Raw genomic sequence first — 23,756 nt, 5'->3', positions numbered from 1 at the left:
AACGCTAATTTCTGCTAATCCTAAATGCCTCTAATAATTATGGTCTGGCATAATATACATTCTTTTATATGTATACATATATATACACACCAGCAAATTTTAATTTTACGTAACTAAAATTTCAACGTAAAGTGCTTAAAGTACGAAGATACCTCCCATCTGTGGCAATGCTCATATCTCCACTCAAAGAATTAGTGTGAGGAAAACACAATAGCAGAAAAATGAATAAAAATGGACACCAGTATCACTCATTCTCTCTTTTTAGATCCTGTTTTTTTTCAGTTCAGGGATAAAATTATTTTCACAGAATTATGCCTTTTTACAATACTGACAGGTCTTATATTTATGCAGCTTCTATAGAAACCCATACCCAGGATTTATGTTAATTCTTCAGTAACTGCTTTGCATGCATGTGCAATGAACTTTAAACTCATGCATTCAACTCAACTGTGAATAAAACTATAACATATGATACAATATTTACATTTCTACTTCACAATTGTGGTTTTATTTATAAAGGATTCAGTCTGATAATTGGTACGACATTTAGGTTCTTCTTAATTTTATGGTAGGGTGTTTTACATTTCCTTACATGGAACAGCACAAACTACTTTTTTTTTTTTTTCCCAATAAATTAGGCAAGATATTGGAAGGAAGGTCTCCACTGCTCTGTTTGGAAATGCAGTGGTTTGGTTTGCCAACAAATTAATGCAAAGAAAAATGGACTGGTAAAGTTAAAAAAAAAAAACAATCACGAGCTACTGACATTATTATATCTATTATTAAGCTGATCTGTAGTTTTATAAATATCTTCAGTGAGTTTCCTAGGAAACTCAGCTGACACTTAGTTTGACAAGCAATCTCTAAATTTTATATTATGCAAGCTGTGAACACAAAAGTACAGGTTTTAGATGTGCCTGCCAGTGCATGTGGGAACTATCAATAAGCATTATTCTCTTTAAAAACCATGGCAATTTGAGCAGCAGTAGCAGCTGTATAAGAATTTCTTCAAAAAGGATTCATAAATGCACAAATAAAGAGGAGGTAATCATACATGAAAATCCTTTCCTCACTGCGTAAATCACTACGTGGCTCTGTATAGATATTCTGACCCCACAAACAAAATCACAATTAAAAGAAAAATCATGTCTTGAGAATAATATGATAGACAGAAACCCCGTGCTATATTTGTAAATGTATTTTGACATCCAAAGAATTGCAAAGATGAAGTGCTGAACCACAGATCAATACAACAAATTACACATTTTAATAAATCTTCGTCTATTTCAACCGTTTTTTATGCTCTCACCCCAAGATTTGAAAGACCTTGTATCAAAAAGTTGCTGCGGAAAACAAGAAATGAAACCCACATCAAAACGCTTGTCTCTCTAAAAGAAAAAGGTAACATGACAAATCTTTAAGGTTGTAGCTTTGAGTTCTCAGAATGAAGAATCTCAAATTTATCCTCAAGTAAGTTGTCAGGGTCAGCAAACCTTTATATTTCTGATGGACCATCAAGACCTTTGCAAACTCCTCAGCCAGGCTCAAAAACCAGCAGAAGCACCATAATCTACTATATGAAACCATCAAGGACCAGGACTTTTGAATTCCACCCTCTCTGGACTGCAACAAGTCACAGGTGAGGCAGACATTTCACAACGAGAACACCTACCCCAGGTCCTTTTTTTTTTTTTTTTCCCCTGTTGCAGTTATCAGGGACAACATCAAGATTTGAACTTTTTTTTCTTCTTTCTTTCCATAAAATATCTTTCTTTTTTTTTTTTTTTTAATCAGCTAAGGGATTACAATCCTGTTAATTCTTCCTGCAATATTTGAAATAGGAAACTATGGATTTCTGGTTTCGAGCATACCTTAGGCTCCATGGTTGGGCTTCAAGCAAGCTCACATTATTCTATTCTATTTCCTGGTAACTGAGAAAGATATAATGAAAACAGCCCCCAGTCATATTCTAACCCCTAAAGGATTAATTTTCCCAAGTCATTTGCCGAAAATATCAGCAGAAATCCCTCAGAAGACGTTGGTAAAATTTAACGGCTAAGGATTTTCCTGACACATTTAAACACTCGCTATATTTTAAATACAGCTTCCACGCGGTAGTGGAGTTTTTCCCCTCTCCCCCTCCATACCGCTCTGCAGTGGCTTCCCACGAGGAGCAAGCACAGCAGCGAAGGCAGGATGAAGCAGAGGGAAGAGCGGGACCGAAACCTCTTTTGGATCCACTCTGGCTCACCGATGCTGGGAGACCCTTGCAAAAAGGGTTAGAAATGTACGTACGGATACTGGACGTCCCACGTTTTTGGCATCGTTTTGGTGCGCCACCCGTGGAAGAGGGGCGACGGCGGCAGGGAGGGGGCAGCTGCCGCCCCGCCGCGCCTGCAGGGGGCAGCCTCTGCCCAGCCGCGCGCCCGCCCCGCCCCGCTCCGGGCGTCTTCCCCCCAACGCCTTCGCAGGCCGCAGCTCCGCGGGATCGCCCGGCGAGATCTTGCTAAAATACAGGTGAAACCTGAACTTAATAAAGATCTCCAGAATTCACCTTGCTTATCATTTTTTTTTTTTTTTTTTTTTTTCCCGTTGTCAAACCCGTGTTTTCCCAAGGCCCGCCAGGCTCCCAGCAGACCGCGCGCCGCCTCGCGCCGGGGGCTGGCAAAGGGCGGCTTGGAGGTTACCAAAAAACGGGGGGGATTTATCCACAGAAACGCACCTTCACCCATCTGCAACTCGCAGCAAGGGAACCGTTGTGTCGGGAGACGAAAAGGTTAAACGGGAGGCTAAGAGGAAGAGCAAAGTACAGCCATGCCCGAAACGCCGCCGGCTTGCTAACAGGCCAGTGAAGTTGGAGGATTTGTGGCTGAAAGCGTTTGGCCAGCCTGCTGCTCGGGGCGAGGGGAGATGCGGCTGGAGGGGGGTCACCCACCAGCCCGCCACAGGTGACCCGTCCTGGGCTGTACGACTTCTGGCGAAGCCATGCGCTTCCCCATGGCAGCACCGGCCATGCTCAGCTTGCTTTAGAGGGAGAGGGGCAAGGAGACTGGGAACCATCTCGGGCCACCGATGGCAGTCTCTCCTAGACATAGAAGTGATGGCGCTTTGCTGTCCCAGCATCCGTACTGCCCGCCGGTGACACGAGCAGCTCGACAAGGGACCGTATAACCCGACTCGTTCTGTTGCCCCGGCCATGGCTGCTGCCAGCCGCAGCCCCAGCCACCATGAAGTCATCAAGAGCGAAGCCATTACGAGACGCTTTATTGGTACTAATAAACTGTGCTTTCTGGTAATCCCATGAAGCAGGAAAACTCTAGTTTAAACCCTATTTACAGACAACGACTTTGGCTGAGACATTAAAAGCAAAGATGGATCACGATGGTCACAACCGAGGGCTCGTCACCATTCATGAGGTTACCCTTTCCCGTAACAAGCCAGACAGCTGGCAGCAATCAGGAGCGTGTTCGGCGAGGATAAAGAAAGATGGCTAAAATCCGTAGAAGAGTTTTCCTAGTTTGTGGGCTCAGTTAAGAGAGTTTCCTAGCAGACTTCCATTTTAACCTCACGCTCTCCACCACTAAGTTGTCTTTTCTGCCTATGTACTGCAGAACATCTAAGATTCACAGGCTTTGGCACGTGTCCAGCTATTAACCTAAACAAATGCACAAAAGGTTCAACTGCATTAAACGTTTCCAATATACGAGTAGTACCCCTCTTCTGCTTAATAACAGCAATCTCATTTTATTTTTTAAATTGAAAATACATTAACTAAACTAAAAAATTAATAAACAGTATGACTTCCATAACTGCTTGCCCCCACTGGTTCCTTAAATTTGTTAAGAAGCAGTGTGAATTTTGGGAAATGCATTTCTTCCTTCTAAATTTAGCAAACTAACCACTTTTTGGCTTAGCAGATGTTTTTGCTTTCCGAGCGAGAGGCCTATGGGGATCATCATTAACCCTCTTCTTAACACAAACACTGACTAAGACTTAAATCTGGAAAACTGTCATTCACACAGAAAGGTTAACAGGCTCCAGCAGAAACGAGACTCGTCATCTGCAACTTCTGCTACATGCGATCTCAGAGAAGAGGGAAGACGACAGGCAAAGAGAGAAAGAAGAGGAAAGGGTTATTTATTTATTTATTTTAAAAGGAACAATATTTTTCTATTGCGTGTGATCAGATGTTTTATTCCCGGGGGTGCAAGCGGCCAAGCTGCTGCAAAACACAGACTAAGAATGAAGCACTGATAAAATCTGAGGCTTAGACAGGCACAGGCAGACCCTCCTTCTGACCATATTCACACCAGCTTGAATCCACTGACTTCAGTGAACTTTCTTCTTCCTCATGAGAGGACAGTCCTAGGCCAATAATAATTACACGCATATTGATACACCCGTGGAGCGTTTATATAGACACAGATTTGAGTTCTTCAATGTAAAGGCTACACAGAGGACATTCTGCAATTATAAGTGCAATTTTGAACAGAGTACCAAAAGACAACAACCTGAAAACAGAAAGCTTATATTGCATTATCCAGAGGATCTGGATCCTGCCTGCTTTGTGAGCTGATCTATGACAGACTAGGATCTCTTTATCCACTGTCTCAATGAAACAACTGTTTAAAATTGTCCGTCCAGCAACGACACAGACCGGCTCTGGAAGGGAAGCAGAGAATACCTGAAACATCAGATGAGTTACATGGGCAGAACATAACTGTCCTGTCAGAACCTGGAGAACGTGCCTTTAGACAGAATGATAGATCAAAACCTTGATTTTATGTCCCACTAACTAAAGCGCACAGAAGATCTCACCTCCACCTCTTCAGCTGACTTCTTCAAAAAGAACTTGGACTTTTATGTTCAGAAAAGCCGAACTATGGGCAAAAGCCTTGATAATATTTGGAACCGTTAAATGCATCAGGTTTACAAGCACCAGCTATATACCACAAGGTTGCTAGGGGATGTCAGAAGTTAACAAAATGTATTTTCACTGGACGTTGCAAATACAACTTTGCCTGTTACTTGTAAGTTTATCTTGCTGTGATAAATTATGTCAGTGCAACTTACACATTCTGGTTGATGGTTTTGTTTTCAAAAATTGTTGCACTGTGGATATCCTCTCAGTGTCCACAAAATCCACCAAGTGCTGTTAGGCCTGAAGAATGCCAAATCCAGGTTAGAAACAGCACTGGTTGCTGGAAATTAAAGATCACTTACTCCGGTGGAAGTGGTTTGGAATAATAAGTCTGCTATGGTGATTGCCAGAAAGGAAAAACCAGTTCGACTGGAGTTTTCTATAGGAGGTTGATAAAAGAGAAAGCAGAAAATCTGCAAACAGGAGAAGCAAAGGTAACAAAACACAGGCTTAAAAGGAAGTCACGAGAAGTTTGTGTTTACCTGTGGCACCAGTCCAAGCTCAGTGCAAGAGAACTTGCTGCCAAGAGATTGTGTACCTAAAAGTCAAACCAGATGACTGAAAAAAGAGGATGCTAGTAGCCCCCAGAAAACCCAGATGAAGAAAAGCGAGCTCTTCAGGGTGGCAAACGCTCCTGGCCAGGAAAAGCACACGTTTATTACTGTTTTCAGATCTATGCATTTTTTTGTGACATGTAAATGAAAGGAACAGTGTGTTAAAATCCTGAGCAAAATGAGAGCGTATCTGTTTGCTTTCACCTACCGCGTGTTTGTCAGGTGTTGACATGACCCAGAGAATTGACATGGCTGGAGTCCTGGTGGGTGCTGGGGTTAAACAGGAGGACTGGCACTAGTACCAAAGGCTTAACATGTGGATCACAGGACCAGCTCTCATGAGGATGTGTTAGAGGCTCCAAGACATAGACAGGATCTGGAGTTCCTATAGATATCTACCATCTGGGGAATATGAGGGCTCCTAACACACATCCTACCAGAGAAGCAGCTTTCTAGGGTTGCATGTAAGATGTGAAGTATGTCATCAGTGCAAACTAAGAAAACTGAAAAATTTGCTGTATGGGAAAGTCAGAAGGTGACCAGCTTCCTACACAGTGGGAACAGAGAAAGCGTTAATGCAGACCTTGCAGAGCACCTGGTAAAATTTATTTTTCCTTATTGCAGTTTATGAGGTGTGGTGGCAGATAATTTCTCTTCTGCGCTCCTTAATCCTTGCCCCAGCTCTAATGTTGCACTCTCATACCTCTACGTTGTGTGAAGCACGCGCTGGACAGAAACTCTGTGAGCAGCCCTTCGATGTGCCGGGCTGCTGTGTGGTTCACCAGCGTATTCTCAGAGTTACTGGAATAGGATACTACCTTCTCAATGTGCAAGGCAAGAAAACTTACACAACAGGGCAAAAATTAATGGCTCAGGAGTTAAATGACAGAAGGATGATGAAGACTGACATCCTGCCAGAGCATTTTACCGCAAAACACCCAACAGAAACACTTCACCCATCATTCAGAGGTAGACCTGTTGCCTTCCCTTCAGCAGAGTGAAGAGACACAGTAACCGTTCACCTTTGATGGGAAGGACATAAAGTGTGCTCTTCACAAACTTGTTTATGCCATGCACCAGAATTTATTAGGGCTTCCCTACTTGTAGTCTAGAGCGGATGGGTTATCCTTCTTATTCCCATGCACAACGCACTTTGGAGCTGTACATGAAAAACAGTATCAGATAAATATCTGTATATGATCAGCTGCCTTAGAAATTACCAGGTGAAAATAAGAACAACATCAAGCAGAAGTCTAGCAGTGTGGATACAAATGCTATACATAACCATTAGACTCATAAGAAAATTCCTATATCTTTATAACTGATGCTGCTGAAATGCTTTCATTAAATCACTGTTATCCTGCCCATTTTAGAACAGGATATAGTTAACCACTGAATGTATTCAAGCAATTGGTCATAACGCCTATGGCTCTGCTGAGTGATCACCTTGGATAGCTGGAGGAAGGCATGGAGCTGAAGCGAGGAGATGAATTGTTACTACAAAAATGGAACGAAGAAGGATACAGTGACCATGTCCAACTTACTAATAACTAGCCTAATTCCATTTAATAGTTACAAGCTATTTAAACGAATCAAGGGTTATACAACTTAGTGTTCAAAACTACAACCCTGCAACCTGTACATTTGACGGTATGTCACATTAACACTAACATTTACTGTTAATATAGCATTTTGTGAAAAGCATTCCTAACTGCACTCTCTATACCTTTCTTTCCGTTCCCGTCAACTTTCCTTGATTTTTTCAGTGTACAGTGCATTTGTACTATTAAAACAACAATACAATGAGCTGGGTTTGAGGAATGAGGAAAATAATTATGCAACAACCTGATTATGTCCTGCTTCACGTTACTTTGAAGATTACATTACGCTTCTGTTCTTAATCTCTCTACCCTGTACCCAACAGGTGGTTGTCATTTCGAGGGTCTGGTTTACAAAAAGCTGGAGCAAAGGGGTCTCGGTTTGTGGGTAACAGAGAATTGGGCACTGCAGGCAATCCTCGCTGCTCCCTGTGTGGGCTCTGTGCTGAGATGCTCGCTGCCGGTGCCAGCACACCATCTACGGCCCGAGGCAGGGGAGCTAGAGAAGGAGGGGGCTGAGCAGCACCGGGCACGCTGCGCTGGTGCTGCAATACAGCAGCAGCGCCCGAGCCAGCCTCAGGACCTGGGTGGAGCCACCTGGAAGCCTGGAAGCTGCAGCTCCTTGCAGGATCGCGGCAAACGTCACCACCCCTTAGGGTATCATGGTGCGATATGCAAGAACAACTTTGGCCTTTACAGCTGAAAAGTCACCCTGCCACTTCGTATGAGCTCTTCCTTTGTACCATGCACACATCTGCAAGGAAGGGCAGAAGCTTGATAAAAGCTTACTTTATCAAAAAAATCCACTGAGGCCAATTTTAAATCCCGGACAACTTCTAAAGCTCCTAAAAACAGGCACCGAGAAGGAAGCTGAACTTCCCAATCTGTCTTCTCCATCCATACAGTTAGTGGAAAAAACATGGAAGATTTATGCAATAGCAGCTGGAGAAGGCTGAAAAGGAGTATACAAATAAGGTGTGTCAGAAACCCAAAGCTACTTGTCAGTTCAGATCTCAAAATGTTGTCTTTTCTCTCTTTTCTTTTAAAGAGAAAATTAAAAATACCATTCCCAACTTGCATGTAACCTGTGGAAATGAAAACCAGGAATCATTTGTTCTCTAAATATGGAACCATCACTCACGTGTTTACGTAATGACGTATAGCCGGCGATACATTGGCAGGTCATCCTGCAGTCGGGCTGTTAGTGCAAGTACAAGTTTTGTATTTTCAGGGAGAAAAGTAGATGCATTTTTATCCTTTCGCTTTTTCTTTCCCACTTCAAGCCTGAGGTCGTCTAGAAAAACAAATTCCTTACCAGATTATTTTTTCCCATCAACCTGTGTGCATGTGTGACATTGTGGCTCAGATGCTGTGAAATGCTCTGAGAAGGCGTGTGCCCAACCTTTTTTCTGAGGAAAGTCCATATTAAACCAAATTCTAATATAAAAGTTTTCATACTACTGCTTAGGAGAGTGAATGCCCTCAGGAGGTAGTGCCAGGAGGATCTAAAGTAGGGTGTGAAGAAGAATGAGGACCTTAAGCCTCTAGGAACTTGGCTCTGCAATGATATGAAACTCTCAATCACACAGAGTTGGACATTTTTCAAACAATAAATCTGGGAAGCTTCACTAAGCAATACCAGACCTAAACTGCAAAGTTACAGACAAAACCCCAGCCTTGTGCAAAGGAGTATCCTACAGAATTCCCGTCTTTGCCCAGTACCTCAAAAATGAATTTTAAAATTAATGGTATACTATTTTAAAAAACGTTCTTCCCTCCCCTACAAAAAAAAAACCCTAAAAAACCTTTCTCCAAAATGGCTTTCAATAATGAGGTGCATTGTAGTTCAGTGCAAATAGAACGGAGATTAATTAGGGACTAGACATTTTATTAAAGTCATCACAGAAACAGAATCAAACTACAAAGTTTTGTTGTTGTTTGGTTTTCTACTTCCAATTAAATGGGATTTCTGATCCCAAATGCCAGAGCGCAGGTATGGCAGCCAAATCCGTGGGCGTTTATTTTAATCAAATAAACACACAGATAATTGTTAATCTTATAATCCCTTCAAATTGTTAGTAACCTTCTTAATTAGATTACAAATAATCCAGTCCTAACACCAGCACTGTAAATACTGATCCCTTGCCCTCAACAAATGTCTGTCTTGCAACTGGGTACCATGCATTAGACTTCAAAGCACCCAAAGTTCACATTTCCTTCAGAAAAACAATTGCTTTCCTTTGTGAAGGGGTACATTGACAAAAATTTTAAGTAAATCCAAAAAGTACACCTTTACAACATAACTGTGATATATTTTGAAAGCAAAAGCCATTCCTTAGTTCAGCAGGGGCTGAAACCTTCCCCATTTTACAAGATGCTCTTTTGAGAGGGTCTCAGTGCTCCCCATATTAAAAACGCACAAAGTCATACTCACGCTTAAAGGAACCATTTCTCACTGTGGTTTTTAAATTTCAGTACTTTATTATGTATTTCTACACAAACCCTTGAAAGTCTGACAACAAATGCAAAACAAATCAAGAAGCGTTAGTAATAAATAACCGCACATCTTTAAGACATACATCTTCACTTACTGGTTACGTGTCGGATCTGGGGCTGCTCTGACCTAAATTCAGCTCAAGCACTGCGACACGTTTCTGAGCAGATTCGGTGTCAAAACACTAGGTGGACAAAAGCCAAATCACAGAATTGAGGAAACGGGGACGTTTCCTGCTGGTTTTTATGCCTTTTGCTTGTGTTTCTTCCCATCTCAGCACTGAGAAACCGTACAATGTGCTCCACCACGACACTTTGGGGGTGTACTGGGCCACCTCTGCCCCTCCAGACAAGATGCGGACGTTACATAGACTGACAGCCCATGCCAGCAGGAAAGAAACGATGACCAGAATTAATCTGAAGCACACTAAAAGTGCACCGAAAAACTGCTAACCTATTCTTCAAAGCTGACACCATTTTAAAGGTAAGTCATTTTCTTCTCATAGAAGCTACAGGTAACAGGGAATTTTATTAACTGCAGAACAAATGTAGATAAAATAAACACAAACAAACAGCAAGATATTCTGACTACAGGGCAGCTTTGTACTTTCCTGCACTATTTTTTTCTTTTGTCAGAATGATTAAACATTTCAGATATACAGAGGGACTAAGAAATTCAGTGCAAGAAAAGCTTTGATTCTGCTGAGACTCACCCACAAGCATAGTTTTAAGGATATAAGTAATCCTGTTGAATGCAACAAGACTTTGGAATTCAATGGGATGGCTCATACGCTTAAAAGACCAGTAATGTGTGCAAAATTTTGGATGTTTGGAGCCTGAATGAAGGTCTTTTCCTTAAAGCAAATGGAGACCCTGCGCTTTGCTCATTGCAGCCCAGCTCCAAACGTTGTAGTCAGAACTACGGCCCAACAACATGCAACACTGCACGGCATGTTGCAGGTACAGAGGTGGCTTTTTATTCTGGGGAATGATCACACCTGTGTCATTCTCCACAAGTGTAATTATATTGCTATTAAGAGTAACCTATGAAGAGATTTTTCTAAATCCAGCACCTTTAGATACAAATCGTTAGCTCTCTCTCATATCTTCCAAGTAGCATGCTTAACAGAAGATATAATAAATGTAATAAATAACACTTTACATAATAGCAGTTTTGCCAGCACCCAACCTACGGGAACCGTCAGCGTACAGTGAGACACCAGCAATGACAGGCTCCTCTGCAACCTCCATCAAGCCACCAGGAACAAGCCAGGCTCCAGCTTCACCTCCTAGCATAGCACACTACATTTTAAATACTTCTCCTCAATACAACGTGGGCGAGTTTAAATAATCCTACAAGGACACTGGAACAAAGCCACAACCTCGCTCACTTTCTAGGAAGCGCTTTCTACCTGTCTGGTAACTGCCACAGGTAATACCACTTGCCACACCAACCCAGAGGCTGGTCTGTAAGCTGAGGGGGCCCCAAGCCACACACTGCTTTATAAAGCAAGACCTGCACATCGATTTGTTCAAACAACTGGGAAAATTAATACTATGCCCAGGCCATAATTTGTTGTCATTAACGCTAACTTATCCTCTGAGAAGAATGATAGGAGTGCTACGAGGTATCTTCAATTATGCATGCAGAATTTATTTTCCAATGTAACTGATTTTCTTCACCAGTTCACCTGAAAATGTTTTCCGTTCTGGCACGGAATACAACATCATGCAACACCCATGTCCTGCTTAATTACAGCAGAAGAATAAAAAAAGGACCAGAAAAGTGAATTAAGCTATAGGAACTCACTCCTTTACAACCCTACCTTACCTGTATTCTTTTAAAAAGTGTTTTTAAGATAAAATTTGTTTGTATTGACAATTTGAATGACTATGCTCTTTATCTTTAAATGTGACAGAATAGAGAGGTTCCTGGAAGTACAACACAGGAGAACAGCATCAGTGACCCAACTAGACTTCTCTGTATTGACTGCTTCAAACATAACTATACTGATTATCACCAGAGGTCTGGTCATAAGCTGGCTACAATTAAAATTTAGTATAGATACCATATAGATACCGAATGCCAAGGACATGCCCATGCATAACACTGAAAACACAATTCAGTATGACGAGGGATTGGAAGTAGAGTTTTACAAAGGAGCCAGTGCATCATGGCATCATGATTTCTACTAAAACAACTGATGTTATAAAATAAAACATGACCTACAATTGTTAAGGTAAGGAACGGAATGCAAGGTATAATGAGAAACCAATGGATTAATATTAATAAATAAGAACAATATTGTAAAACTACACCCAACTGAGAAAATTAATTATGACATGACATGAAATACAGATGGAACATTTTGAAGGAAGCAAAATGCATTTCACATAAACCCACAACCAACCATTTTTTGGTAGCGCATAAATTAATTACTCTACTCTTTCTCTATAATTGTTAATAAAACCATTTACCTAGATTAGCACCAAATCATCTTTAAGATGGCAAGATGTATTTTATTCTAACTTTCCCCAGAATACACATTCAAGTGATCAGGACTGCCCCAGCTAGCACACAGCATGTTTAGAGTTATATATATACACACATCTGTATCAGCGTCAAAGAGTTTTGTTCCGTTATTTACATCATCTATTGAGCATCTGAAGGAACATCTCTGAACCCAGCAGTATGAGGAAAATTGTGGAAGGAGCAATTTAGATAGAAATATATCAAAATTGAAGCCATGAAAGAAGGAAAGGTTTGCTTATTTATAGTACAAAGAAATTCCATCTGGTTAGGCTGTAGGTTTTTTCTTGTAGAAATTAAACAGGAAATTAATCTCTCCCCCTCCCCCCCCTTATAAAGCAAGGCATTTTCATTTATGATGCCAAAAGCTTGATATTTGTAGATTTGTCTGCCATCAGTCGTTAATCAGCCTCATAGCGTTTATAGGTAGAAGGAGATCTCCTGACAGATACAAAAAACAGATTTAGAACCAAAGCCGAAAATTATATAAAGACAGATATATAGATACACATTTTAGCACCCTGGAGTACATTTCCAAAAATAAACTAGTCAAATGGATATCTTCCTAAAAAAGCTGATTGCATAAGCATAATTACACTAAACACAAGTACCTGCACTATCTCTCTGCATGTTATAAATAGTTCAAAGTTACATTACACAGTCTTATTCTAAAATGCTATTGTTCTAAGTTCATGCCTTCTCTCACAATCCCCTCAAAAAAGGCCCTCAGCCCTCACTGCTAGCCCAAGTACTATTTTCCTGACATTGCTATCTATCTTCTTAGAACCCAAATACATTATTTCCCCCTTGCAGCCCACATTGATTATCAAAAGACTATCCCAGCAGTTAAGAAAGTTGCTTTACCGTATCATTCTCTCTAGATTACAATGATATAGTAGCACTTTTTAACCAATTCTGATATTTCTCTATTAATTGCCAGGATTCCTCTGCTTGCTTATAGTTTTAATTTTGTACCTCAACAACTTTTTGTCATCTTGGAACACCGACTGAGAGAGGCGTGTATTTCAGGATACAATTTATTAGCAATGTTGGGACAAGATCCTCTTCAGAAACCTTAAGCTGAGACTGCTGAGCAGGATATTGAGTTGGACCCAAGGATGCAAAAAAACCTCCTGCCAAGTAGTAGCCAAGGGCAGCGCTATCTGGAAGATGCACACCGAGGCAAAATGCTGGTTTTTTTCCCCCCTCCTGTCTTGTTTTTTGACATAAAATCCCACTTATTGAATTTGTGCAAAAAGGGCTGAATTTCATTTTATCAACAAGTAGAAAGTGAGCATGAAAAGCACTTCTGGGAGGACGGGAGATGAACTGGCAACGCCAAGCATTAACATACAGCGCTGCTTTTCAGTGCCAAGGCGCCACTCAGACGATCTAAACACCACTGCAGATACCACAATATATATATATTTTTTCTACTCAGTTGTTATATCCATCAGAGATATGCAGCTGCCTGGCACAAATTCTGTCACTGAAGGGTTAAAACCAGGAGGCAGACCTAACCTCAAGGAGGGAGCCCCTGTGTCAGCAAGAGCAGCTTTGCTGTATGACACAAGCATGACAGTGCTGTGGGAGGGGACCCTTTATGTGACATTTTGCTGACAGCAAAGGCTTTGCTTAGAAATTGAGGGTACAGATGAGCTATAGTTTGTACTGATGCTGATGACAATCCAGATAATATCACCTCCTTGGCTCCACTTCTGCATGTTGGTTATGACACTGTGTGCACCGTATGCAATTCTTCCAATACGTGGTATATAACAATGAATGTAACAGTATCTATTAAAAGTAAACCAGCTGATACTACTTAAAGTTACTGAAATAACAAGCTACATATGTCTGAGAAAATGCAAAGGAGAAACGAACAAACAAAAGATAATCCACACTAGCAGGAAAACATCTGTATGCTTTACTCGATATATAGGACACAAAATAAGCATCTTTCTGCTTCCTGTTGGGTATTTGTGACAAATTTTATTTGACACTTAATCCTACAGGGGAAGACTTCTTTCTGCTCGGCATCTAGCTGCTGGAACAGGTGTCTACCCGTGTTTCAGGTGCTGGAAGAATTAAGTAAATACACAGCTATGAGCTGATTCTACTCCCAGTGAAATCAGTGCAGCACCCTCACCTTCCTCCCTAGAATGAAATCAAGCACACTTTGCAATTTACCTTTAAAGTTCAGCACCGTGGGTGGAAGTTGCTAAATACATCACATTTGCAGAATAAGAAAGAAGGGCTTTCCCAATGCGCTAAGAAACAGAAGATATTCTTAAAATCCAGTACCATTATTTCAAATGATAAGAGCCGAGAATAATGCTGCAAGATGTATCACGCAGCTACAAATGAAGAAACAGATGAATATCAAAGAAAGGATGGTTTGGATAAGGAAGAGGAAATGCTGAACTAGAACTTAAGAAACTCACAGAAAAAAAAAAGGCACCCACAGGATAGGTACATAACCATGGATAAGAGAAAACTGTAACTGAGACAGTATCTTCATGGCGATCCACAGGCATACAGAGAATTACTGCAGACATCTACTGAAATTTAAATTAGCCAGCTCAATTACGGATAGCAGTATATCTGCTATGTCAAGGCTTCAGCACCTGAGCCCAGTATTTGAGAAACCTGGCTGAATTTTTCTTTCTGCACGGGTGCCCAGTTTGGTTAGGTTAATGGCAGGCTGGGTGTGTCCAGGTGGGTTGCAATCACACCTGTAGTCAGTGTCAAAAGATTCACAGAGTCTGAAAAGGAGCTGGTGAAAAGAAGAAATCCAGAAAAAAACTGAAATACATACATCAGAGAAAAGTTAAGACTCGTGTAGCAGCTTCTTTACAAGAGATTGTGGAACAAGAAAATTACAGCTATTAAGAGCTGATTACAAATATTACGTCCTTGAAAAGGTTTTGCAACTATATGTAATAATACAAGCTTTGATCTACTTGTATTTAATTTACTACATAATTAAAACAGCCCTATAAGCCAAAGTTAATTTAAGCAGTCATATGTTAACCCAGCATAATTTGCAAGAAATCTTCTTCCTTTTCTATTACATTGCCATATGTTAATACGATAGCTTTTTATAGATTTTTTTATTTACATACATGTCATAACCGACCTGCTGAAAGATTAATTTCATAATATCCCAGGAAAGAAGCATCTGTTCCAAGTTTCCCTGTAGACAGCTGATTCACAGCAACTATTATTCTTTTTAACTTGTGGTTTTTTTGCATCACTAGGAGCTCAATGCAATTATTTCCTACGTGTGCCGCCATCTCTGGTCTATGCTTCATTCAGTAAAAACTGGTTTTCAGATGCCTTAGTGGTGAGCTGAGCCGTAGAAGCTGTAATTTGTGAGCTGGATGTGACGTACAGCTTGGCTTCATGATGCCTCGCAGGCACGCCGTTTTATTTATTTTGCATATTACTGATAACACGGAGGTGTGCGTTTGAAAGGCCGACCCGGCATCCAGCGAGCAGGAGATTCCCCACCCTTGCTGCCCGCTTTGGTTTCCTCCCAGGGCTGGGACAGGAAACGCGGTGGCTGTAACGCACGCAACTCCCCAGCCCTTCGTAAGCAGCGGCGGCACTGCAAAGGCTACTTAGTCTGGCCGCAAACGCGTAGGTGATTACTAAACTTCTGTTTAAGTGCCGCAGATTTGCTGAGAATAAACTGCAAGTTATTTGTTGCAGAAAACCGTCGTTTGCTAGCATCGGCGAAATGACAATCAGCTCTTGCTCTGCAAATTCTGTTTTTCTGAGGCCTAAAAACACCATAAAATTTCTAGCTGAAGACAAACTCCTTTCCTATGATTTGTAGTTATTTCAAATCAAAGCATTTTCAGCTTATTTGTTTTCTGAAGTTACAACAGACGCTGGTAGGAGCCATTCTAGCGAAAGCAGACATGAGAATGTGCTGTAGTTTGCCTTTTAAAGGCATTTTTTCCCCATGGTATTTGAGATGGGAAAGATGATGGGTATTGCAATAAGGAGGCGGTGTATCTGTGCAAGGGAATGGTGTGACAAGGAGCAAGTAGCGGACGTTCAGGTGTTTATTCAGAGATATTCATGGCCATATCTTCCTGTTGTATCTTACAGTAAGGCAGCACAGAACACTTGGATTCTCAACTCAAGCAGTGACTGCAGATTCTGAGTTCAGCTGGACAGCCCCTTGATTTGGCTACAGGCATTTGAAAGCATTTATTACCAACAGAAGAGCTGTTCTTTTTTTCTTTCTGTATAAAGTGATAATTTGTATAAATGATATCAAGTATTTTTGCTATCTTTTCATAAGAGAATGTTGAACACAGAAAGGGATTCTGGCACAAAAAAAATCAAAATACTTTCTTTAAAAAATAGAAAGGCTAATGTCTGAATAGTTTACAAGCACTTGGCTCAGAGTCCACGTCTTTAGCATTACTGAATGAGTTAAGATGTGCATGTAACAACCTTTAACAATTTACTGCTTCTGCTCTTTCATCTTAGCTTTTCCTACTCCAAACACTATATTCTATGGGTGTTTTTTTTTTCCTGGTTGCAACTTGCCTAAAATACATCGGCTGAACAAAAAGGTATAGCCAGTGGGGCAGACCAGGTTAACAGCTCCAGTTTGACATCAAAGTCTATTAAACCTACAATTTCAGGAAGATTCGTAGAGTCCTTCCCCACACCTCTCCAGGACTTGTGCCATGACATGCCTAAGACCTCACCCGTATCATTGTTCTTTCCAAACCTAGGCGCTGGCTTGAGCAACTCTTCCCCCAGCCCAGGGGAAAAACCCAGTCAGGAGCAGCGGGGAGGTAACAAGAGGGACTCACTGCACTGAAGAGTCCCTTTGTGCCAGTGCTGACACAACTGGCATTGGTGTTTGCGTTTGTCTTTATGTGCCTATTGCGTATTAATCTCATCTAACCCTTTTTTGCATAGGCTGCTATTGTAGGGAAATCATATTATTCAGCTTCCTCAGGCTGACATCCTGTTTCCCCAAGTCACTTTTTCACAGCTATTCGCATTTACTCTAAGAGCAGCAAACACTCTCCCATTCCTCAGGCTCCTGAAAGAGAAACCCCAACAAATTCAGACCCTGTAGTTCATTAAAATACATGCACCTGTAGGACTGACAGAGGATGCATGACCTGAACATGTGGTTTTCAAGAAGTGAAGCAGCTTTTTTTTTTTTTTTAAAAAAAACCTATCAATTGAAATGAAAATTTTTGACACCTTTTTTAACCTTCATAAAGGTTGTGTCTCAACTGCTTGAGTAACAGTAAACTGATGCTATTGACTGACTGTAAGCTTTCATGCCATGGACTTGGCAAGTGATTTTATGCAATAGACAGTCTTGAAATTACTGACTTAAAATATATTTGTGCCTTGAAAAGCATGCGGACACATGGAAACCAAAGCAAACGTAAATAGAAGTTAATCTTCGAAAGGTTCAGTGAGTATTTACTCAGGTTAATGTATAATTTCTGAGGACAGATACATTTCATGCAAAAAGTCCACAAAATAATAAAAATACTACTTATGAATGGAAAATCTCAGAGTTGAACATGTCAATCCAATTCACATGTAAGAATAAAGTATTAGCTCATATTGCTCTTCTCCTTGCTGAAAAGCAACACCTCACAGGCTGTAAAGCAGCGCTCTCACAGAAAGGACATCCCCTACGCAGTGGTTCTGCAGACAGCTGCATCTGCTTTTCCTATGCTTATGTATCTTGAGACAACAATTACACTTGATAAGAGATATAGACAAAAAAATACAGATTTCTAAATAAATTGCCTAACGGTAAGGACTGCATCAAGCAAGACAATGGGACACCAGGAAACGTGGAATTCTTATTACGCTCCCGTGTTTGCAAAATAGGAAAATCTCCTAAGAAACACAGTTGCACAGTCCGTGCATTTGCTTCTCGCGTGAGGCTTTGATTCGGGCTTTTTAGGTACCTGAAGCTTGTTTTTTGACAGCGCCCTTGTTTTGTTTACAGCACATTGCCGGGATACTCCCTTTGATTCAGCCTGACACACGTGATGCTCTGCCAGCTTCTGTTCTGCAGTGCTGCTGCTGCTGCTGCACTAAAAATAGCTTCCGCTTGCTTTGGCTCCACATCTAATTTATGGAAACTCACAGAAAAGAAGGCCCCTGTTAGTGGGTGAGCGACGTACGATTTTGCAGCTCGTGCTGTTAATGTCACTTGGCCTCTTGAAATGCATCACTGAAAATTTAAAATTAGGGGGAAAGAAGATAACGCTCAATACGTTTCATTTATTTTGAAGGTGGTTTAATAGTAACTTAACTGAAAATGTAGAACAGTCGGACCACGCTATGTAAAAATGCCTAGAATTTAGAGTAGAAATTTGTAAAGGGCTACTAGTGCCCACACTTGTTTAGGGAAAGTGCCTTAAGGAGTTTCTTTATTTTACAAATTACAGTAAAATTACGAACCTCCTGTTCGCTATAACAGCTTTCAGATGTTCTATATAAACTTCATTGTGCCACAGAAGTCATCATGTAAGTACGTCCCTTCAAGAAATGCTGGTTGTACAAACTTTGCTGCAAAACCCGCCTCTGTGTGAAACAGTATTTTGCGTGCATACCTCAACACAAATCCGACATGTATCTTTTTCTGAAAAAAATCAAAGTTTATGTAAAAATTCAAATGCCAATGTAAGTTCAAGTAAGGAGTTATTTTTCTTTCTACAAAAGAAGGGATTTTAATTTTCTAAAGTGGAATTTTTCAGATATTCATTCGTAGCACCATGTCTAGGAGCGTCACTGGCTGTGCTGGAGCTAGTTTTAAGTGAAAACTGAATCAGAAACAGGGATGGCATAAGTCTGGTATCTGTATTAATGCATTCTTTTTTTAATGGCTTATATCTGTGAAGACAGAAACACTGAAGTAATGAATAAAATTTCCAAAACTGAAAACAAAGGCCTGTTTTTCTTTAAAAGTTTTTAGGGCGAGTAATGAAGACGATAAGGAAATTGGGATTCAGATTTTACTTCAGATACAAACTTCTAAGTTAAGGAAACTTCAGATGGCAATCAGCAGCTTAAGCAGAGAGAGATTTCAAGGCTTTAATCTTGTAAAAACCAGCAAATAAACTGGCTGGCTTTGTCCAGAAAGGCTCCCTGCATAAATTTAGCAGTCTGTTTGCAAGCTATCAATTTAAGGATTGGTATCTAAACTGTTATCCAAGTAGGGACATTACTTAGCAACTACCACAGCTAAAAAGGAATTTTCATAAGTCTCAAGAGAGGTTATGATTTATAGACCAAAAAACTCCAACAAAATCCTGAAACCAGTTTAGGCTGGCTACAGTTAGCTGCTTATGAGTTACATGACTAAGTAATGGTCACAGTGAGTCTGTATCAACCTATTTACGCAAAAAATACTGTGTTGCGTTACCATTAAAAGGTCTTTAATTGAACAGACAATTATTAACTTCAATACGTCTTTTAAGCAAACCCTTTTTTTACATCCTGCCATGGGGAAAAAAAAAGGACAAAGAAAACCCCATCGCATGCATACACGTTCAGAAAAAGGGTATAGTCTAAGAGAAGAATGGAAAATAGCAGCTCTGCAGCAGAGTTTTTGTGTGCAACTATGTGTGATGGAGAGGGAGAGGAAGGGAGCGAGGAAACGGTATGATTTAATGCTTGCAGGAGTGTCATTTTCCTTTCTGCCCTAACTGTTGAATTCTTTTATTTTCAAGGAGTTCAAACCAGAGCTTTAAAAGCCTCTATTTGTGTCTGGGGCATATAAACATGAAATTCTGTTTACATTCTTAATTATAAACACGTATTGAAAATCCCTGGTCTATCTCCAACCCCAAATCAGTTTGATAGCATTCAAATCAATGTTTACAGTCTGGCACTTGTTGCCTTCGCAGCCTTAGCTCTGCGTCTCCATGCTGCTGATACAAGCATGAAGCATAAAGTCCCGCAGCCTTGCACTGTAATTGCAGAAAGCAGAAGAGAGGTGGGGTGTAGATCTAAGGTCTTAAGCTTAGGAGAGGAGAGAGAGCAGAGGCAGCCATCCCTTTAAACATCTCACACCCTGCTCTGCTCATCTCTCCTATCAGCGCTAGGATAACAGCATGTGAATACAAAGCTGGGCCCTGCCTTAATATAATTCAGAACGTTACATAAGTGCTTGATAAACAAAGCAGGCAGCTAGAAATGAGATAACCTAGCCATGTGTATATTCAGCTGACTACTTATTTAGATTCCCAGCTAGTATGCTGTGACTGTGATAAAGGGAAAGAAAATGGCTGTAAATACCAGCCTCTAAAGGCATCCTTGGTTCTTTTAGGACACCTCAGTTTTTAACACCATGTGCAGGATAAACATGTCAACGTTTTAAATGTGGCCAGATCAAATTTTTTATTTCCTTTTTCCTCCCCTGCTTCGGCAGAGTAAAATGGTTGGCAATACAGGAAGCGTTTCAAAACCATTCTCCTACCTACCCATAGCTACACGGAATAGGTCGCATCTTTAACATGCACCTTTAAAAACGTACTATAGACTAAATAATACTTCTCAGCTTCGCAAAGTTAATTCCAGACAATAATTAGGATGGAAGTTGCCAGACACATTATCTAAATGTCCCACCGCACAAAATCCACGTACAATGTCATGAAAGATCCCAGCAAAAAACCTCAGACACAACCTCTAATGTATACCTTTCCAGGCCAGGTGAGAAACATTTAAAACAATGTTAACTGCATCTGTTGTCTTATTGCTGAATGAAAACAAAAGCATGAGGCCATGAAAATAGAGGCCCTGAAAATAAAAGCGTGAAAGCAAACGGACCCGGCTTCACATTGATAAGCGATTATTGAACATAGTATGTTTCTAGTCAATTAAAAACCTACTTTTAAAAAAGTTTACAAATACCTTAAAACAAAAGCACACTGCTCCAGAACAGCAGCTAGAAAAGCCAGCTAAAGGAAAGAAAGAATGCATGGGAAGTGCTGATAAAAAACCCCCAAACAAAATGAAACAAACCAAGAACCCCAAATGAGAGTTTAAATATAAGCTACGCTTCTAGAAACGTTATCTTAGCTGTACTAAAAATATACATCAAAATGCCCACTACTGCTATCTGAAGCTCCCTTCTGTTGGGCCCTCTTCCTTTAGAGCAAACAAAGTCGTAGTAATAGCTAGCTTTCCTCCAGCTTCCCCTGTGAACAAGATCCGCTGGTGGGTATAAGTGGTCAACCACTGCCAGCAGTTCTACAAACTTCCACATTTCTCTAATCCTATTCATTGTCTTGCCTTATTATATTTCTAAGTGGTTTAACGGCACATGCCAGTATTTTTCATTTTCCTTAGAGGGGTGGCTGTTACTTTTCACCCATCACCATCTCAGGTCAGACAGGAGGCATGGTCCCAAAGGTACACATTTCTTGGAAAGTCCAGAAGAAAAAGACAATCCTGATCTTTTTATTTAATATGATTGGATTTGTACTTTCCCAAATATTATAACTTTGTTAGAACCACAAACAATTTTTGTCTGCCCTACACTAAAAAAAGGGAAGCACATTCTTCCAGCTGCCACATGAAGCAATGTCTCTCATGAAGACAAGTTTTCAGGGATTTTTTTTTTTTTAGGGAAAAAAAATAAATCTAAATTTTTATGCATGTGTCCCTAATTGATGGAAGGAAATTGCTTGCCATGAGATTTATCTTGTAGCTACAAAACATGCCCTGTGGCCATCTGGTCATCTGCTGCAGAGGTGCATCTGAAGTCCCCTCCCAAGTTCACATGTTGTAAGCAGTAAAATAAAAGCAAGTCAATGCAGCATGCATGGTGTAGTGTACCACACTGTAAGATTAAAAATAAGACATGGCATACTTGTGAATTACACTGATGTTGGCTGGTGCAACTCTGTGCAACATGCAATCAGTATTTCCCATAAAGAGCTACTGTGTAATTCAAATATATCACCATTTGTGCTTTACCTTTTAGCCCTCGGAACTTATTCTAGTAGAGTTACTTTTGAATTTCCAGAAATATGTCTGTTTAGGAGGACTAGCCGCCACACATGCACAGATCAGCCAGTACACGGGCAGTGCCTCCTAATATCAGCTGGAAAATCCACAGTAAAAATAGCAAGAACGGTTGAAAATCTGGTGAGAACTCTGGGAACTGCTCAAACACGAACCTTAAATACAGACATGATTTATGCTGGGACTACTCACTGCATGACAAAGAAAACAGTATAAGCCTCACCAGTGGAAAACAAGTTTACATTAAGAGTTGCTATCGTTATTTATTGCTTTCCTTCCCAGTTCTATCACATCACAAATAAACTATGTAGATCTTTTTCTAGCAGTTTTCAACTACCAACCAAAACAACTGGAAGAAAATACTTATTTTAAGATGATGAAATATTATACGGCAGTGAACGCCTAACGCTGTTTGTGTTCTTACACCATAATGGATTCCCCTATAAAAATCAAAGCCACTCAAAAGAGATTTTTTAAAAGGTCAGCTCAAGCAATGGACCTAATTAAAAAAAAAGTAAGGAAGACTGAGCCAGCTTAAAGAAGGGTTATTTCTGAACTACGAAACAAAGAAAATAATTTGTGCTTTAACGATAGGCTTTTCAATTCTTATGAAAAGTCTCTTTTCTTTCTGAAAGTCCTCTCTTCTCCTCTTACTGCAAGGAGATTTTGCTGCACTGTCTGCAGTAGATGGGGCAAACAGCTGGATGCAGAGAGAGCGGCTGCACTGGCTGCATGAAGAGAAATTGCAAGGGGGCTGCCCCACTGCTAAGAATACAAGAAGTCGTCCCCACCACATCTTGTGGGTGGGGAAGATGACTGAATAGGTTTCTCCAAGGCCTTATCTGCACTAGAATGAGCCTTTCTGGAAAATCCGCTTAGGAAGAGCCCTTGTATCAGTGCAGCCATATTGATTAAAGGTGTGACTCTTCTCACGCTCCTCTTCCAATAAAACCTTAGAGAAAAAGCCAAGCCTTTCTGTAAGGCACAGTCCATCCAGGTCTATTGCTTAGCATGCCTAAAATGGACGGATGGCAGATGAAATTGTAATATAATTTCATCAGCAGGAAACCAAATAGCATATATAATCTTAGCAGTCAGTCCTACAGAAGGACAGTCCATTCAAACACTGCCTCCCTGCATTGTATTTATTAAAAGAAGAGATGCCTTCCTGTGTCTATTCTAAATGCAATAACGACGGATTACATAGTGTTATCCATTTTAGGGACAGATTATTGCATCTAACAGTTCAGAGCTCTGAATGGTCACTTTCTCCATAGGCTGCTGGATCACTGGAAATCCACGGCAAACAGCCCCTGCATGAACTCTACCAAGAGATATGGTGGTTACGCTGGTCTGCTGCCTTCACTGATGCTTCTGAAATGCAGCCTGAACTAGCTACTGGGTAACCTTCTGAAGACAATATTCTTTGGCAGGTTAAACACACCTGGGTGCTTTCTTATCATCTAGCTTGCGTCCTCTCAAGCATCCTCCATGGAAGATGCTCTTTGTATTTGGAGAAGCACAGACTTTTGGCTTTGCTTTCTCCAAACCAAAAACTTTGGCTGGCTGTATGATGTTTGTTTACATCGTCTAAAGCAAACAACCCTCAAAGTTATTACTGG

At 40.7% G+C, this 23,756-nt stretch overlaps 1 protein-coding gene across 2 annotated transcripts in view; it reads right to left on the bottom strand.

The window, feature by feature from the left end:
- The window catches only part of GNAL (G protein subunit alpha L), a 196,556-nt gene that overhangs the window by 17,001 nt on the left and 155,799 nt on the right, over positions 1-23,756 (bottom strand). The window lies entirely within an intron of this gene.

Source organism: Nipponia nippon, unplaced genomic scaffold (assembly GCF_047370975.1).
Source record: "Nipponia nippon isolate SJK-2023a ecotype South Korea unplaced genomic scaffold, ASM4737097v1 scaffold_1, whole genome shotgun sequence".
Taxonomy (NCBI): domain Eukaryota; kingdom Metazoa; phylum Chordata; class Aves; order Pelecaniformes; family Threskiornithidae; genus Nipponia; species Nipponia nippon.
Note: the sequence above shows the minus strand (reverse complement) of the source record. Positions and strands in the feature narration are given on the sequence as shown.